This window comes from Canis lupus, chromosome 6 (assembly GCF_048164855.1).
Source record: "Canis lupus baileyi chromosome 6, mCanLup2.hap1, whole genome shotgun sequence".
In the NCBI taxonomy this organism is placed as follows: Eukaryota; Metazoa; Chordata; class Mammalia; order Carnivora; family Canidae; genus Canis; species Canis lupus.
The window spans coordinates 53,572,303-53,588,778 of NC_132843.1; the positions used below are offsets into that span (position 1 = coordinate 53,572,303).

Consider the following 16,476-nt stretch of genomic DNA (forward strand, 5'->3'; position numbering starts at 1 on the left):
AATGCCTAATTTAATTGCAATTTCAGCCTCCCACCTCACCCCCAGGAATATAATTTTAACTAGTCAGTCTGGAATTCCCTGATCAGCACCAGTAAAATAATCCATCTAATAGTCCCTTTTGTCTTCCCAGAAAAGGTGACCTGACCCAAAATAATCCTTTTTTTCCCCCATTTTTTTCATTTATTATTTCCTTATCCCACCTCCCCACCCCCTTAATTTTTTTTTTCCTGTAGCTCTTTCGAGCTCCTTTCCATTTTCTAGATAGGATGCTGCCTAATTCATGAATTCTTAAATAAAGCCAATTTGATCTTTAAATTTATTCAGCTGAATTTTTTTTAACAATAGTGTGTGATTACCTCCTTCAAGTAAAGCAACAACAAAAAGTTTCATGAATAAAGTGGAGAGTTCAGCTTACAACTCAATCACATGTGTACTTTTCCTTAAAAATAAGAATTCATCTTATTTCATTATCTAGCAGAAGTGCTTTTGTATGCTTTGCATTTCATTAAACAGAATATTGACAGGACATGTACTGGCTGTACTTGTTTGTTGTTTACTGTGAATGTGTACAGTGGTGGTGTATACAGTGGTGAATACAGTGATTGCTGGAACAGTGTAGTGTCACTGTATTGATTATGCCAAAGGACTAGCAGTTTTATCCACCAATGCTTTTGCACATTAAGTGCATTATTATGAAAATAGCTTTGATCTTTTGTAAGCCCCTGATAGGGTCCCAGAGGCTTACAAATCACCTATTGATGACATCTTGAAAACTGCTGCCCTATGGATATTAATTCTGACAGACTATAATCTGAAATAAAAATGTAATAAAGGAAGACTACAGAAGAGGCAAGAAGGAAAAGGCTCTGAAAAAAGAGCTTAATTCCTATTTGGGTTGGGTCAAAAGTAATCTTTAATGGAAGATAGAGGAGAGTATCATAAGGGCAGAATTCAAACCTGATCCTATAGTTCAGTGGTAAATGAAGAAATGAAATGAATAAAAACCTAATACAAAATAAGAAATTACATTAAATACAATAAAAGCATTTTACATCTGAAATGTGAAAAATAAATTTGGAATATCCCTATTATTACTTCCTTTCTACCATAGGACTAATTTTGATTGGACAATATTTCACTAGACAAATTTAGGAAAGACTAAGTTCTCTTACCTTATACAAGAATGATTATTTCTCTCTCTCTCTTTTTAGAGTTGCACTTTAACATTTCAAAGAAATGTAAAATCTGTGCCTCTTAGATTTTGGATAGCAACTTGGATAGCATCTTTATTACTAAGCTCATAACTGAAATTTTCCGAAAGTGATATAATGGTTGAAGTCAACTTAGGTGCAAATGCAACTAGTTTGATACCATAGGTATGTAGGTCACCTGGAAAGTACATTTTTGCACATTGATGCAGTAAATATTCATCAAGAAAACTTGGTTTTGAAGAGTTCTCAGATAAAACTTTGTTGGGCAGGTAATTACTTTCTATTTTTTTGAAACTATTTACTGGTTGTCTTTTCTAAGTGTAAAACTAAAGCTTTTTCCTCATAGAACATGTAGAAAGTGTTTTACATTTTTTTAGGACAAAAAAATAAAAGGAAAGAAAAAGGGGGGAAACACATAAATAAATCATCCTTAATGTCATGTCCATTTTGTAACTTACGGGGCTTTTTTTAGAGAAAAATACACATTCACTGTAAAAAGAATCATGTGAAATTTACTAATAAAAGTTGGCATATGGAAATAAGAATCATTACAAAAGTGGTAACCACTGTAAACTTCCCTTTCTTTTTCCCTCCCTCTTGTTAAACCAGTTAGTCTGAATTCAGTAGAAATACAAGCATAAATAGTTTTTATATTCTTTCCTCATCATTGCTGGCTAGTTCCAGCTTTATGTCCTATCTCATGCTGATATATAGGAGAGGACTCAAAGCTTTGCATTTTAATCTCACAGCTGGTGTGGACTTCAGAGACTTCAGAGACTCCTGCCCCCAGGGTCCAGCGTTGGGCCTCGAGTCTACTGGATGGTCACACCCTCTTCATCCTTTGCCACTCCTTCCCAACTGCAGTCATTGTTAATGTTCTTTCCCTGTATTTTTGTCCTTCTTGCTTGCTTTTTCTCCATATGAAAGATTAATATTATCTAAGTATTTTTCTTATTTCTTTAAAAATTCCTTGAGCATAATTTTAATGCCTACATATTAAACTGTCATATGATTGTTCTATACCTTTCCATTATTGTTGTATTCAATTTGTTCTTATTAATCTGACTTCCATACATCAGATTCTTTTTTAAAACATGTGTACTTACTCTGTGTTGAAACCCCATAGCACCTTTTTTGTAAACCACCTCTTCCCCATAGAATTCTACTATGGCTGCAAAGATTTTAGTTGAGTGTTGTGTAAAAAAGAATTTGGCTGGTGTTTGTCCCTGGTCCCCGGGAGTGATCCTCCAAACATTTGGAATTTTCTTAGTGATAGGAGTGTCTGTTATTCATGATGAATCCCTGGGAACTACTCTGAGTTTATGCTAACAACATGACTCCACCACCACTCATGGTGGGCCCCTAGATAGTTTCTGGCCTTGCCAGGAAAACCAACTATGTTACTAGAGGGTGGAAGGAAGGGAAGAGTGGTTAGAGATGTAGTTCAGTAACATGCTCAATGATTCAGTTAGTCTATGTAATGAAACCCCAATAAAACTCTGAGCATAGAAGCTCAGTTGAGTTTCCTTGTTGATACACATCGATGTAGGGAGATTCTTCTGTAGTGTTCAGTGCAACAGAGACATCAAGAGTGATGTGTGGTGCAATTGTCACCAGCTAGACCCCAAAGATCTGGCCTTTACTGCCCACCTGCTTGTCCTCACTAACCCTTGTCTTATATTGTCCCCTAAGCTCTTCTTTCTGGCTTTTTTCTTAACTCAGTGAAATAAAATCTGAACCCCCCCTCCCAGGTGCAGTGCAACTGCACTGATAAGACCTCCTGCAGACACAGACCACTAAGACCAATTGAGCTAAATATGACTTGTGACTGTGCCTGTGCAGATGGACCATGGACTGACCTCTGGCATGACCTACAATTACCTTTACCTCATGATAATGCTAAATCCCCACCCAAGGAGGGGCCTCAGCCTCTTTTACATAACATGCAATGCATTTATAGGCATGTCTTCTTAAGGCACATGGTGACCTTATGCCCACTTCTACGTAGGATGACAAGGCTTTCCTACATAAATACTCATCCTAACCCTAAACAGAGGGAACCCATTTATCCTCTCTCAGGGAGTCACAGCTTTGGAAGCTGTTCCCTGTGATCTCCTTATTTGCTGCAAATACAAGTTTTCTTTGCGTGACAACCCAACCTGGTGTGGTTTCTGACCCACCAGGGAGCAAACTCATGTTGATTCAGCTACACAACATGTCCATTCCTTTAGATATGCCAATTATGAAGATCTTTGGCCAAGCTTATCAAGAAAAATTATAAGTGAGTGAGGTAAAACACAGGTTGAGAAGCATTTGAGAATCAAAGTATGGATAGTATGAGTTAATTTTCCTAGAAGCTTAGTTGCAGGGGAGAAGGTAAAATAAGTAGAGAGACAGAGGTTAAGGAAGGGTCTTTGAATGGAGAGTTGTGCATGTTTATACCCTGCCTGGAAGGCAATCATTGAGAAAGAATACAAAAGAGAGAAGATGCTCGATGATTCAACTTCTCTAAAGTGGACATTGGGATAGGGTCCAGGTAGTTGAATTGATTTAGGAAAGGAGGTAGGACAACACTTCTCTGAGATAGTCGAGTGCCTTTCTCTATAAGTGTTCATCAGATCAAGTTTATTCACTGTCATTCAATAGATTACTTAATTCAGTCCAGGAGACCATAATTCAATTCCTGATTACAAGGGCTACTACCAGTAAATTATTGTGAAAGAGGACTTCAGCTGCCTCTATTGTGACCTTGTTTCTTTCTTCTTTCCAGATTGTGTCTTGGCTCAGGTGGAAGGCCCTGAGGGCAAAGCATCCCCAGATGGGATGGGAACCAAAACTACCCCTGAACCAGCAAGATCCTGCCCTTGATTGACTCTAAGACAGTGAGAGATTTGACTTTGATTGTCTGCATTTACTCACCTTTGCCTCACATTTTCCTTATATCAACCTGGAAGTATTTTCAGCATGTTGGAGAGTCTTTGAGGCACTAGTCTGCTGTCTTCGCACTGTTGACCTCCCTGAAATAAATTCCTACCTCATTTCACCACCACTCATCTCTTTGCCTTTGGATTTTGTTAGTGGTGAGCAGCCAAACCTGGTCTGTTTGGGACCCCAGGAGCCAAGTACTCTTGCACTCCCTGTGCCCTCACGACCATTTTAGTTGTTACTGACAATCTACTCAGTCAGATGAGGTGATTTGTGCATCCTCCTAGGCCTGGAGCTCGTCATCATCTCCAGCATGGTTCTGGTAGTCTGTCTTCACCAAACTAATTCCTAGTTGCTTAGAGCTACCAGGACATTCTGATTTCCTGTTGAGTCCTATTAAGTATGGGGACCAACAAAGCAAATTATCTAGCTGAGATCTATTTACCCCATGAAGCTACATTCCAGTAATTTTCGTAGGAAATATCATGTCCTCTTTATGAGTGTGCTATCTGAGATAGGCAGGTCTAGGAACTTCTTCTCTTGGTAAATGGAATCATGTTTTAAAGGCCCACTGGAAATAGTCTTGGAAAACACTGTGATGAGTTAAGTGTAAATGAATCAGTAATATAAAGATAAGATTTCCCTGGAAATATAAATGGGCTGAAAAATGAAGGAGGGAAAAATTTCCACCCAGGTCCTTAAGAAAGCATTGGAATGTGTTGCCAAGAAATAGCAACCTGTTTTTCCAACACAAATGCCATTTGAATTCTCTGCCTTTCCTTTTCAGGTACCTGACAAAAAATGTTTTGTTATCAGTTGCTTTATTCTACCCTGAAGTATGACTTTATTAATTCAACTAACCAGGATCCAGTCCTTCTTCCCATTACATAAACTAAGGGGGCACCTCAAGTCTTATAAGACCAGCTGATAAAGCAATGGAAGGCAGGCGGCTCTTGGGAAGTACTGAAATTCTGATGAGCCTTTGCTCACCAGCTTCTCAAAGGGCAGTACGAAATCCTGTTACCACCCAAAGTTAAGAAGAAGTTTCCATCACTGATAAAGCTTGCTTTTCTTGAGGTAATAGGGCACAAGATGTGCCCTTGATCTACTGGCTTACTTGCACCATTCTTACTAAGCATGAGAGCCTTCCTTTCCCAGATACTGTAATAATAGAATTCTGAGCTTCAGTAATTAAGTGTATCAATTAGTTTTTGTGATGTAACAAATCACACCAAATGTAGCAGCTTAAAAGAGCAAGATTTGAGATTTCTCAATACTGATTATTTGTCAATCCTATGGGCTGCCTGTGAGGTTCTCCAGGTCTGAGTTGTCTTGGCTGGGGCTTGAGGGTCTAGGATGGCCTCACTTACATTTCTGGATTGTGGAAAATTTCTATTGTCTGATCTTACATTTTTATATTGCCAAATTATGTATATTAAGTACCCATTAATTTTTTAATATGGAGAACTATTTTTGTCTTCTTTATTTTTCTTTAAAAAGTGTTTATATAATTAGAGTCATGATGTACATTGTTTGGCATTATGATTTTATTTACTAAAAAAATCACATTTTTAGAGTTTCCCTATCTTCAAAAATTCTCCAAAACAAGATTTTAATAGCTGCATAGTATTCTTTAATTTTAGGTATGCCTCACAATCAAGGTAGCCATCTTTCTTCTATTGATACTTACATTAATCCTATGTTTTACTGTATAAATCATATTGTGGTGAAGGCCTATGTAAATGAGATTTTGAATAAGTCTCTATCTCTTTTAGATCTTTTGAAGTGTGATTGTTGTGTCACAAAGTAGGAACTCTTCCAAGGGTCTGGATTTATGTCTCCTGATTTAGCGACAAGAACGCCCAAACGTGTTACCACAGTACTGAGTGAGATCATCTGAGTGCAGCCCCATCCCCTGCTCTTCTGCAGTGCTGCCGGAAATAAATGTTTTGACAAGCAAAAAAGAAGGAGGAGGAAGGCTTTGTAGTAATTTTCATCATTTTGATTATTGATCAGTTTGAGAACATAGAATATCTTTGTTGGCTTTTTTTTTTTTTTCAATAAATTGTATCTTTGTGACCTTTGACTTTTTCATACTGGATTTTACTCCTTAAAGCACTGATTTGTCAAACCTCTTTAGATAAGACTATAGATCCATGCTTGTCGTATCTATGATACATTTCTTTCTAGTTTGTTATTCACATTTTGTTTTTGATATTTCAAATGTGTAGGTGCAAAATCTATTGATATTATACCTTTTGATTTTTTCCCCTTTATTTTTACACTCAGATCTTTTTCTATTCAGAGGTCAGAAATTTGCTCATATTTTCTGCTTTTATTTTTTTAGACATTTATCTCTTTAATCCAACTTAAATTTCTTTCACTGTCCTGTGTGAGTTTAAGTTCTAATTTGATTCTCCCCTGAATAATCAGTTTTGCCTGTACTCTTTGTGGTCTAATCTATACCATCTCTAGAGGCTTGTGATGCATTCTATATCATAAAATTGATTTATCACATCCTGTTGTCTACTCAGCATCTCTACTAGGACATCTGCATAATTAATGTAGAAAAACTGATCTCGTATTCTTCTACACCATCCTTTCTCCCCTCCATTCCAGGCTTCCCTGTTTTACAGAACGGCACATACATCCTTCTATTTGCTCATAACTTCTCTTTCTCTCACACCTCCACATCTAATCCATCAGCTAATACAATAGCCCTGTGCTGAAAACAGTCAGAATCCAACTGCTGCTCCTATCCACAATGCTTCCACTCTGGTCCAGCACTATCACCTCTTCCTTAAATTATTAAGAACACCTATGTGTTTCTGTGTTAAGCTAACTTCAGACTCTTCTCCAAGTAGCATCAGAATGATTATGTCGAATCATGTCCTTACTCTATCCAAAGCTCCCAATGGATTCCTGATGAATCTTCAGTCTCTATGTATTTATGCTTATAATCTTATCAAAGTGTTCTTGAATGTATTCATTCTATTAATGGTCAGGATAAACAACAACAACAATTCTAGGTGTCTAAGCATATCATATTTTTGAGAGTCATTTTTTGTTTGTTTTTACTGAATTTAGAAGAGTTTCTATGTTTTCTATTTACTTTTGAAATTTGGTAGTATAAAAGACCAGGAAAAAATTATTATGCAGTGTCCTGTGCCTTATATTTTACAAAGAGCTTTTTAAAAATAAACATTTGGTCCCAAGAATATCACAGATTTAAAAACTTTCATTGGAGAATCCTGAGCCCCTTCACAATACTTCTCAAATTTTACTATATAATGGGCAAAATTGTGTGTTACAATTGTTTAGGACGTTCCTCTTTTTTTCCCCCATTTCCCAATATAAGAATTTCATTCTAAATTCCATAATCTGTCCTAAGGAGTACCATGTCTAAATAAAAATGCTATATAAATAGCCCCCTCACCCTCCTTCCAAATTAAAGCCTATTGTTTGGGGAATTCTCTTCAGTGTGAAGGTAGGAAGTTTCTGTTTGCTTGTTTGTTTTGTTTTGTTTTGATTTACCAAAACTTTCATAACTCTCTGTTAAAGTCTTAAGGAAATTTTTTCATTAATTAAAGCAAAGTCTAAAATAACTAAATGAAATAACAAATACAATGGAACTAAACTATAATGTACACGCCATAGATAGTGCCAACATGCTGCTTACTAGTTGGTTTTTCCATTAGGTATAGTTTTCCTCCAAGCATTATTTTTAGCTTCATATATTTATCATTCCTATAATTAAATGCTAGGGAATAAAAAAATCAGACTAGTTCCTGTTCATCTTAACCATGTCCCTTCTATTTTGAAACATGACCAAAATAATAAAATATAAAATAAAATAAAATGGAAAATAAAGAGAAAAAAGGGAGAACTAGAAGGGAGAAAACAAAGAAGTTTCTTTGAGATAGTGTATAAATGTGAGAAAGGTGGACTTTTTATAGCTTTCATTAATTTAAAAAAAAATGCCTCTCCTCCCTCCTTCCTGCTCCTTCAAATGTCCACCATTCAACCTAAAAAGTAGTGGTTCTCTAGTTCCTAAGCTGTGCTCTTAAGGCTCACCATGAAATAGTGTCAAAAGGTGTTTTATTCTATGAACAATTTTCTGACAAATCCATGTTATCATAAATGTGTAATATAAAATTACAACCATGAAAGTGTTACTTTGGAAAAATAAGCTGTAAGTCTGATTGGTTGTTTAAAACTTCTTCCAGTAATAATGCTTGTTATTTATTCATTTATTTTGTCAAACAGATAACCAACAATGACACTAAAGATTTCAGTGAGATTTATGAAAGAATAATTTTAAAACGAGGGAAATTTTCTCCACCTTTTATCGGCAAATTAGGAAAAACACTTTTGTTGTTCGATTGGTGGCTGTATTTATTAGCAAAACCTTTCCTAAAATTATATCTCACTTAGTTGTGTATTTCTCTGTTATGATTTTGTCTGCATGTGACAAAACCTTAGAACAGAAGATTAGAATATATTTGTTTATGAGTACAGTCCAGAGGTACACTGTGCAAGGCTGCCAAGTAAGCTCTATGATCAAAGCCCTCAGCACAGGGCTTCCACCTCATTGTCCAGTCTGCAATTATCATGCACACAGTAGAAAAGAGGGGGAAAAAAAGACAAACAAAGAAAGCCTCTTAATTTACAAATGGCTCCAAGAGTTTTTACATGGACCATGATAAGGAGGCTGGGAAATGTAATCTCTTTATTCCAAGCAGCAATATGCTTATCTAAAATTTGGGAATTCTATTATTGTAGGAGAAAATGCCATAGCATTTAATACATTAAAGGAAAGAAAGTATATAAATGAAATTTTTTAAATATGTTAAAGAAAATAAAGTATAAGAAAAACTGAGGGAGAATGGCCTGCCAGAAAAAAATGCTTAGCTTTTGGGAAGTGCAATCAATTGCTTGTAGTAGGAGTCTCTGAATAGCTTCAAAGCCCTATTCAAAGAAACTTGACTGTCCTCCTCATCTCTCCTTGTTTCCCTGCCCTGCCCAATCCACGTTAGGGGGTCTTGGAGAAGCTCAAAGAGAAAGAGAAGCAGCATATTTTACCCCCACTTGGAGTCAGCCAGACCAATACCAGCCCTAGTTTGGAGGAGGAGAAAGTCGTGATTTTGATTGAAATAAGTTATTACATGAAAACGGACAGTTTTAATTGCTAAGCTGTGAAAGTAAAGTGATTATGCAAGATCAAAAATATCATAGATGTGCCCGGGGACTTTTTCCAGGAGCAGAGAAAGAGCTTTTCTTCTGAAAAAAGCTTAAAAGAATGATGAGAAATAAAAGCAAAGATCGTTTGTTATTGTATCCCATGAGTATTGCTTGTACAAAGCGGTGGTTACAATAACTACCTCGCAGAATTTTTCACGAAGATTATGTAAAAAAGGAATATAAGAAAGTTGCAGAGAACAAGGCTTAGAGAGTCACTAAATAAATGTTGATTTCCCTCCCTTGATTCCTGCTATTCCTTCCACAAATATGCACTGAATTCATACTACTTGCCAGTTATGGTTTTCAGAATGAAGACACAGGAGGGGAAAAAATTTAAAGCAAACAGGAGAAGTGGATTTGAAAAAGAAAAATCTTTAGCTCACATCTCTTGTCTAAAGAGAATTCTTGATGTATCTGCCTCATACCACCTTGGGGCAGCTGTTGAAATTTTAGACACAAGCCCCAGGAGGGACTCCAGCACTTGAAGCTTGGAGTTTTAACCTCATTTTATGAACAGTCATCATATAACATATTACTTGAGTTGTGAGATCATGTAGTTATTTTTCTGTTAAAAGGTAACACCAACCCAAGTGGGTCCACACACAGATATGAAAGTGAGGGTCTGAAAGCATTCCCTAGGGGTATCCAGCTGGAGAGAGGCCTTTTTCCATTTTCTCACCTAAAAGCATAATTTCAGTTTTCTCCATTAACATGGTGAATTTCACTTGCCTATTCTGCTGTCCCAGTTATAATCGCTAGTGCCTTCAAATTTTATCTTTAGTGACACCTAGTGGTTCCACTTTGTAATGAGAACACTCTGGCTTTGATCCTTTCTCAGGCTGAATTCATAAGCCAAGAGAGGCTAGGCTTGGGGTTGATTTTTCACCTTTAACCTCTTCAGCGTCAATGTGAGAAAAAATGTCTTTGTATCATGGAAATTCAGATTCTCCCACTTCCTACTTGTAAAATAGAATGATATTCCTGCTCCCACATCACGGATAGAATGTCAAAAATATCTGAAGAGAGGTACTATGTTCTTTCAAGTGGCTGTAATTGTAAAGCAGCTCACTTTCCTACCTTTGGAAGCTATGAAAGTGTTACAAATTAACACTATGGGGGGAAAGAGAAGCAACACCAAATGTTTCCTTTCCCTGGTTGGAGAAGAAACATGCTATGGAGATTTTTAGAGGAAGAAATCCAATGATTCATTTTTCTGTCTGGTTTGAACTTGTAATTAGTTGAAAGCAAAATGAAAGCAGAATTTGTCATTCCAGATTTGAAAGCCATTTCAAAATCACTTTATAACAGACCCAATTGTGGTTCGACAGTTATCTTACTCTTGTCTTTTGTTTTCTCTCAACCCATAGATTACAAAGAAATTGGACAGAGTTAAATGAATGCCCAGAGAACAGAATTCATTCTATTATGACTTCTTTCTTCCTAACTTTTACATAGGAAAAAAAAGCACAAAATACTATAACATACACTCATGTGTCCCCATTTTTTAAAATAAAATAAAGAAAATATTATGGGGAAAGTTGGTCTAATTTTTTTCCTTCATTCCAATCCCATTTCCCATCGCTGTCATGCATATGGTATTTATCCTCCCAACCAATGTTTTGTAGAAACAATTTGTTCTCTGTGTATGCACCCATCAAAAATGTTATTCAGGCTTGTTTTAATTATATAAATGTTATTGTACTGTAGATATCATTCTTCATTTTGTTTTTTATAGCTATCCACGTATGAATATATAATCTTAGTCCATTGTTTTAATTGCTGAATTCCATTGTATGAAGAGATCACAATTTATTTGTCCATTCTCTTTACTGTAAGAAAGTTGTTTCCAACTTTTTTCCTATTGAAAATAGTGCTGTTCAAGCACTTTTGTAATAGTGGAGTATGGACTTCTAAAATGCTGTTCCTCCATAAAAGCAACAAGAATACTGGCAAAATTGTCAAAATCAACTTTTTTTGAATTTGAGGAACCAAAGGCTTGAAATCATCTAAGGAGTGTTTATTTAAAAAAAAAAAAGATTGAAAATGAACAACCTCAAAATCACAGTAGCTGTGAAAATCAGAAACCTAGACACTGCTTGAAAGGACAGAATAGGTTTTTAGCTTTCCCCAAATCCTCCAAGGAACCATCACTGTTTGACTTGTTTGCAATCCCCCTGAAAAGTACTGTATATTTCACAGGGCTCGTCTCTTACCCGACTCAAGCTCCTTCAGTACAAGCAGCTATATTTATAGCAGCAAAAAAGCAAAAGGATCTCAAATCAATAACTTAACTTTCTACTTTTAAAACTAGACTAAAAACAAGCAAACTTATCCAAAACTAGCAGAAAGAAAGAAACAATAAAGATTAAGGTGAACATAAATGAAATAGACGTTAGAGGAAGAAAGTAATTTTTGAAACCAAAGCTTTGTCATTTGGAAAGACAGCAAACTGACAAACCTTTAGGTATATCGCCCAAAGAAGAAAGTCAGATAAGTAAGTGGTGAAAGGCTGTGGCTATCAACCTTCTAGAAATTGAAATGACTATAAGGGAATATTCTAAATAGTTGTATGACAACAAATTAAAAAACAGATAAAATGGACAGATTTCTACAGAGACACAAACTATCAAAACTACTCAAGAAATATGGGGCATTTGAGCGGCTCAGTTGGTTAAGCATCTGCCATCAGCTCAGGTTATAATCCCAGGATCCTGGGATAGAGCTCCACATCATCCTCCTGCTCAGCGTGGAGTCTGCATTCCCCTCTTCATCTGCCTCTCCCCCTACTCATGCTCTCCCTCGAATAAATGAATAAAATCTTTTTAAAAATTTCTCAAGGAGAAGAAAAAAATTGAATAGAACTATAACAAGAGGTTAAATTAATAATCAAAAAACTTCCCACAAAGAAAATCTCAGAACCAGATGGCAAACTCCACCAAGCATTTATTTTTTTAATATATTTTATTTATTTATTCATGAGAGAAAGAGAGAGAGAGGCAGGCAGAGACACAGGCAAAGGGAGAAGCAGGGTCAATGCAGGGAGCCCGATGCAAGACTCGATCCGTGGACCATGGGATCACACCCTGAGCCAAAGGCAGACGCTCAACCGCTGAGCCACCCTGGCGTCCCTCCACCAAGCATTTAAAGATAAATCAACATCAATTCTTTATAAACTCTTCCAAAAAAAAAAAAAGAAGAAGAAGAAGATTGAACATTGTTTAACTCATTCTATGAGCCCAACATTACTTTGATACCAAAACCAAAGACATCTCAGGAAAAGAAAGCTACAGATCGATCTCTTATGCACACAGATATAAAAAACCCTCCACAAAATGGTAGCAAACTGAAACTAGCAACATATAAAAAAGATTATATATCATGATCAAGTGGAGTTTATTTTAAAAATGCAATGTTGATTTGCCATCTAAAAATCAGTTAATGCAAAACTCCAAGTGTTGTCAAGCTCTTGGGGAAATTGGAACCCTCAGACATTGCTGATGAGACTCTGAAATGGTGAAGCCACCTTGGAAAACAATTTGGTAGTTCAAAACATTAAAAATAAAGTTACCATATGAACTAGGAACTCTCCTTCTCAGGTATCTACCCAATAGAAATAAAAGCATATGTTCACACAAAACCTTCTACATAAATGTTCATAACAGCATTATTCATAAAAACCAAAAAGTACAAAAGAACTCAAATCTACATTAATTGGTAAATGGATAAACAAAATGTGGCATATCCATATGATGGAATATTAGTCAGCCATACAAAGGAATGAAGTAGTGAAACATGCTACAACACGGATACATTTTGTTTTTTGTTTTGTTTTGTTTTGTTTTGTTTTATAATAAATTTATTTTTTATTGGTGTTCAATTTACCAACATACAGAATAACACCCAGTGCTCATCCCGTCAAGTGCCCCCCTCAGTGCCCGTCACCCATTCACCCCCACCCCCGCCCTCCTCCCCTTCCACCACCCCTAGTTCATTTCCCAGAGTTAGGAGTCTTTATATTCTGTCTCCCTTTCTGATATTTCCCACACATTTCTTCTCCCTTCCCTTATATTCCCTTTCACTATTATTTATATTCCCCAAATGAATGAGAACATACAATGTTTGCCCTTCTAACACGGATACATTTTGAAAACATTATGCTAAGTGAATGAAGCCAGTCACAAAAGGCTATGTGTTGTGTGATTCCATTTACATGAAATGTCCAGAATAGGCAAATCCATGAAGACAAAAAATAGATTAGTGACAAGCAGGTACTGGGGGAAGAAGATAGTAACTGCTATTCTCTTGGGATTGATAAAAATATTCTAAAATTAGATAGTCTGGAGGGTTGCTTGATTCTGTAAATATATTTAAAACTAATGAATTGCAAACTTTTTGAAAATGAATTTTATGGAATATGAATTTTATCTTAAACTTTATTTTTATTATTTGTTGTGAAATGATACTGGTTTGCATTTTGATGACTTTAAGGCAGCTTAAGCATCTCTTAATGTTAATTGGTAAGTTTTCCCCTTCTGTGAATTTTTTAAAACATTTTATTTATTTTTTCATGAGACACACACACAGAGGCAGAGACACAGGCAGAGGGAGAAACAGGCTCCATGCAGGAAGCCTGACACGGGACTTGATCCCAGGTCCCCAGGATCACACCCTGGGCTGGAGGCAGTGCTAAACCGCTGAGCCACCCGGGCTGCCCCCTTCTGTGAATTTTTATTCATGTTCTTTGCCCATCTTCTATTGGCCTACTGGTTTGTAAAACTACCTTTCACTGTTGGTAACGTATGAACCAGAAGCTTTCCTCTTCAGCAGTGACAGGTGAGCATGAGTGGCCACTTGGGCATGTCAGTACTTTCTAGACACATCCATTCCAGAGTGGAATCTCTGAAATATATGGTTACCATGACAAATGACAACATCTCATAAGATTCCTTTAGTTGATAGAGTGTTTTACCTTTGACTAAGAGATAAAGTACTTGAGTTTCTTTTCACTACTGTGCCTCATCGACAATTACAGAGAAGCTATACATAAGTAAGTACTATTTCTCCTATTAATCCTCCAAGCAATCAAAAGTCTGTCTTCTTTCTAAAGTGACTACTTTTCTTTGTTTTTATTGTTAAAAGAAAGAATTCTGCATGCATTAGGCTTTACCTCACCATATGCCCTCTTCTAAAGTTCTTACCAAATTTGCTGATTGGAAGAGTTCATCTTTGTTAATTGACCTCCTGACTTAATGTCTATCATCCTTTCCACCATCTGCCTATATCTATTTTCTTTTGCAGGCATTTGAGCACCTATGTTACCTAATGGTCATCTATCAGTTGACACTCACCAAAGTTTGGTCTCACCCCAAGCCCTCAAAGCCTAAGACTGAACTCTCCTCCATAAAACATTTCATATTCTTCAGTTAAGCTGAATCAAGGATTCAGGAAACAAATCCATCATGTGTCAAAAAGCATCAATAAAAAAATGCTAATCATTGTTTATTTATTAAAATAAACCATACACACATAGAAACACAGACAAAATTTATAACAAGGAGAAAATTCTAGATCTGTCCTAAAATTTACTTATGTTGTGTGTCTAATCCTGTGAGAATTTTAAGGAGCAAATTTTCGTTAAAGCTAAGTCTTTGGTAGGGTAGACCAGGAGTATTCACCTAGGAAAATACAAAATATTTGAAGATAACAATGAAAATACTCCATTAACAAAAAAAGAGCTAAGTAGTGAGTACATACATCATCTCTGGAATGAGGCTTTTGTTCACATGTTTGGATCCAGAGACACCTCCCTGGGAATGAATAATCTTTCATTCTTGTTCTGAACCAAGGATAAGATGGAAAGGCTGAACTAAAAGAGAGTCACAAAGATAAGCCATTGCTGCAGATGGGTTAGGATGGATGAGATAAATTCTGCAGTAGCTGTGAAGTCACCAGGGTCAAATAAACAGCTGGGGAAGAATAAGGCTAAAAGAGCAAATTTACACACACAATTTTGGGTCAGGAAGAAGATTCCTCCACATGAAAGGCCAGCAAACACTTCATCTGAGGATAGTTCATTTTATTCAATAATGAGTAATAATTAAAAAAGAATCAATAGAAGATGTAAACAAATATTTTACAAGATAACAGCAGGAAAATAATATAAAAATAAATGTCAAGTAATTTTAGAAAAACATTTTCACAGAACATATGAAAAAGCCTTTATAATTTAATGAAATAATTTTATCTATAAATATGATCTCAAAATAGGAATATAATAATTTAGGGAACAATAGTCCAACTCAGAAAAGAAGTGGATGAGAAAAAAATATTCTACAAAAACAAAGGGCATGCCGGAAATAGTACAAAAAAACATTGCTTAAAACACAATAAGGAGCATGAAGGACAAGATTGAGGTCTAGTAGAAAGATTTTTAAAAAGAAATCAAAACTAAGTATAATTGGTATCACTAAAGAAGAGAACCAAAATAATAGAAGAAACTATTTAAATAAAAATTTTAATAAAACTTTCCATGATTGAAAAGAAGGCTATGACCCTAGAGAAATTAACTCACAATCAACAGTGAGTTATATCCTAGTAAAATTACCAATTTTCAAAGATAAATAAAGAATTGGAAATCTGGGAAAAAGAAAAATGTAGGCCTCTTTTTCAATCAGATTCAATTCACCTATTAAAGAGAAGAAACAGGGATCCCTGGGTGGCGCGGTGGTTTGGCGCCTGCCTTTGGCCCAGGGTGCGATCCTGGAGACCCGGGATCGAATCCCACATCGGGCTCCCGGTGCATGGAGCCTGCTTCTCCCTCTGCCTGTGTCTCTGCCTGTGTGTGTGTCTCTCTCTCTCTGTGACTATAATAAATAAATAAATAAATAAATAAATAAATAAATAAATAAATAAATGAAACAATTCAACTCACTTTGGTCTTTCCATAGCACTTCCAGGTGACAGTGGAGCCATGCCTCTAAAATCATTGAGGAAGACATTTTGGCCTGAGAATTTATGCCCAGCCAGATTTTAATTCAAATAAATGAATGTAAAAACATTTTTTAATGTGAGAGAACTCAAGGAATGTGGTTCCCTTCTT

The 16,476-nt window shown here is 36.1% G+C and overlaps 1 protein-coding gene across 7 annotated transcripts in view; it reads left to right on the forward strand.

The window, feature by feature from the left end:
• The first annotated feature begins 14,293 nt into the window (after positions 1–14,293).
• The window catches only part of MROH9 (maestro heat like repeat family member 9), a 98,699-nt gene continuing 96,516 nt past the window's right edge, over positions 14,294–16,476 (forward strand). For 4 of the 7 annotated variants that reach the window (XM_072830567.1, XM_072830560.1, XM_072830566.1 and 1 more), the window contains exon 1: positions 14,294–14,424. The gene's annotated coding sequence lies outside the window, so the exon portion shown is untranslated. The remainder of the gene's footprint in view (positions 14,425–16,476) is intronic. The other 3 variants (XM_072830563.1, XM_072830565.1, XM_072830564.1) reach the window with 3 other exon arrangements.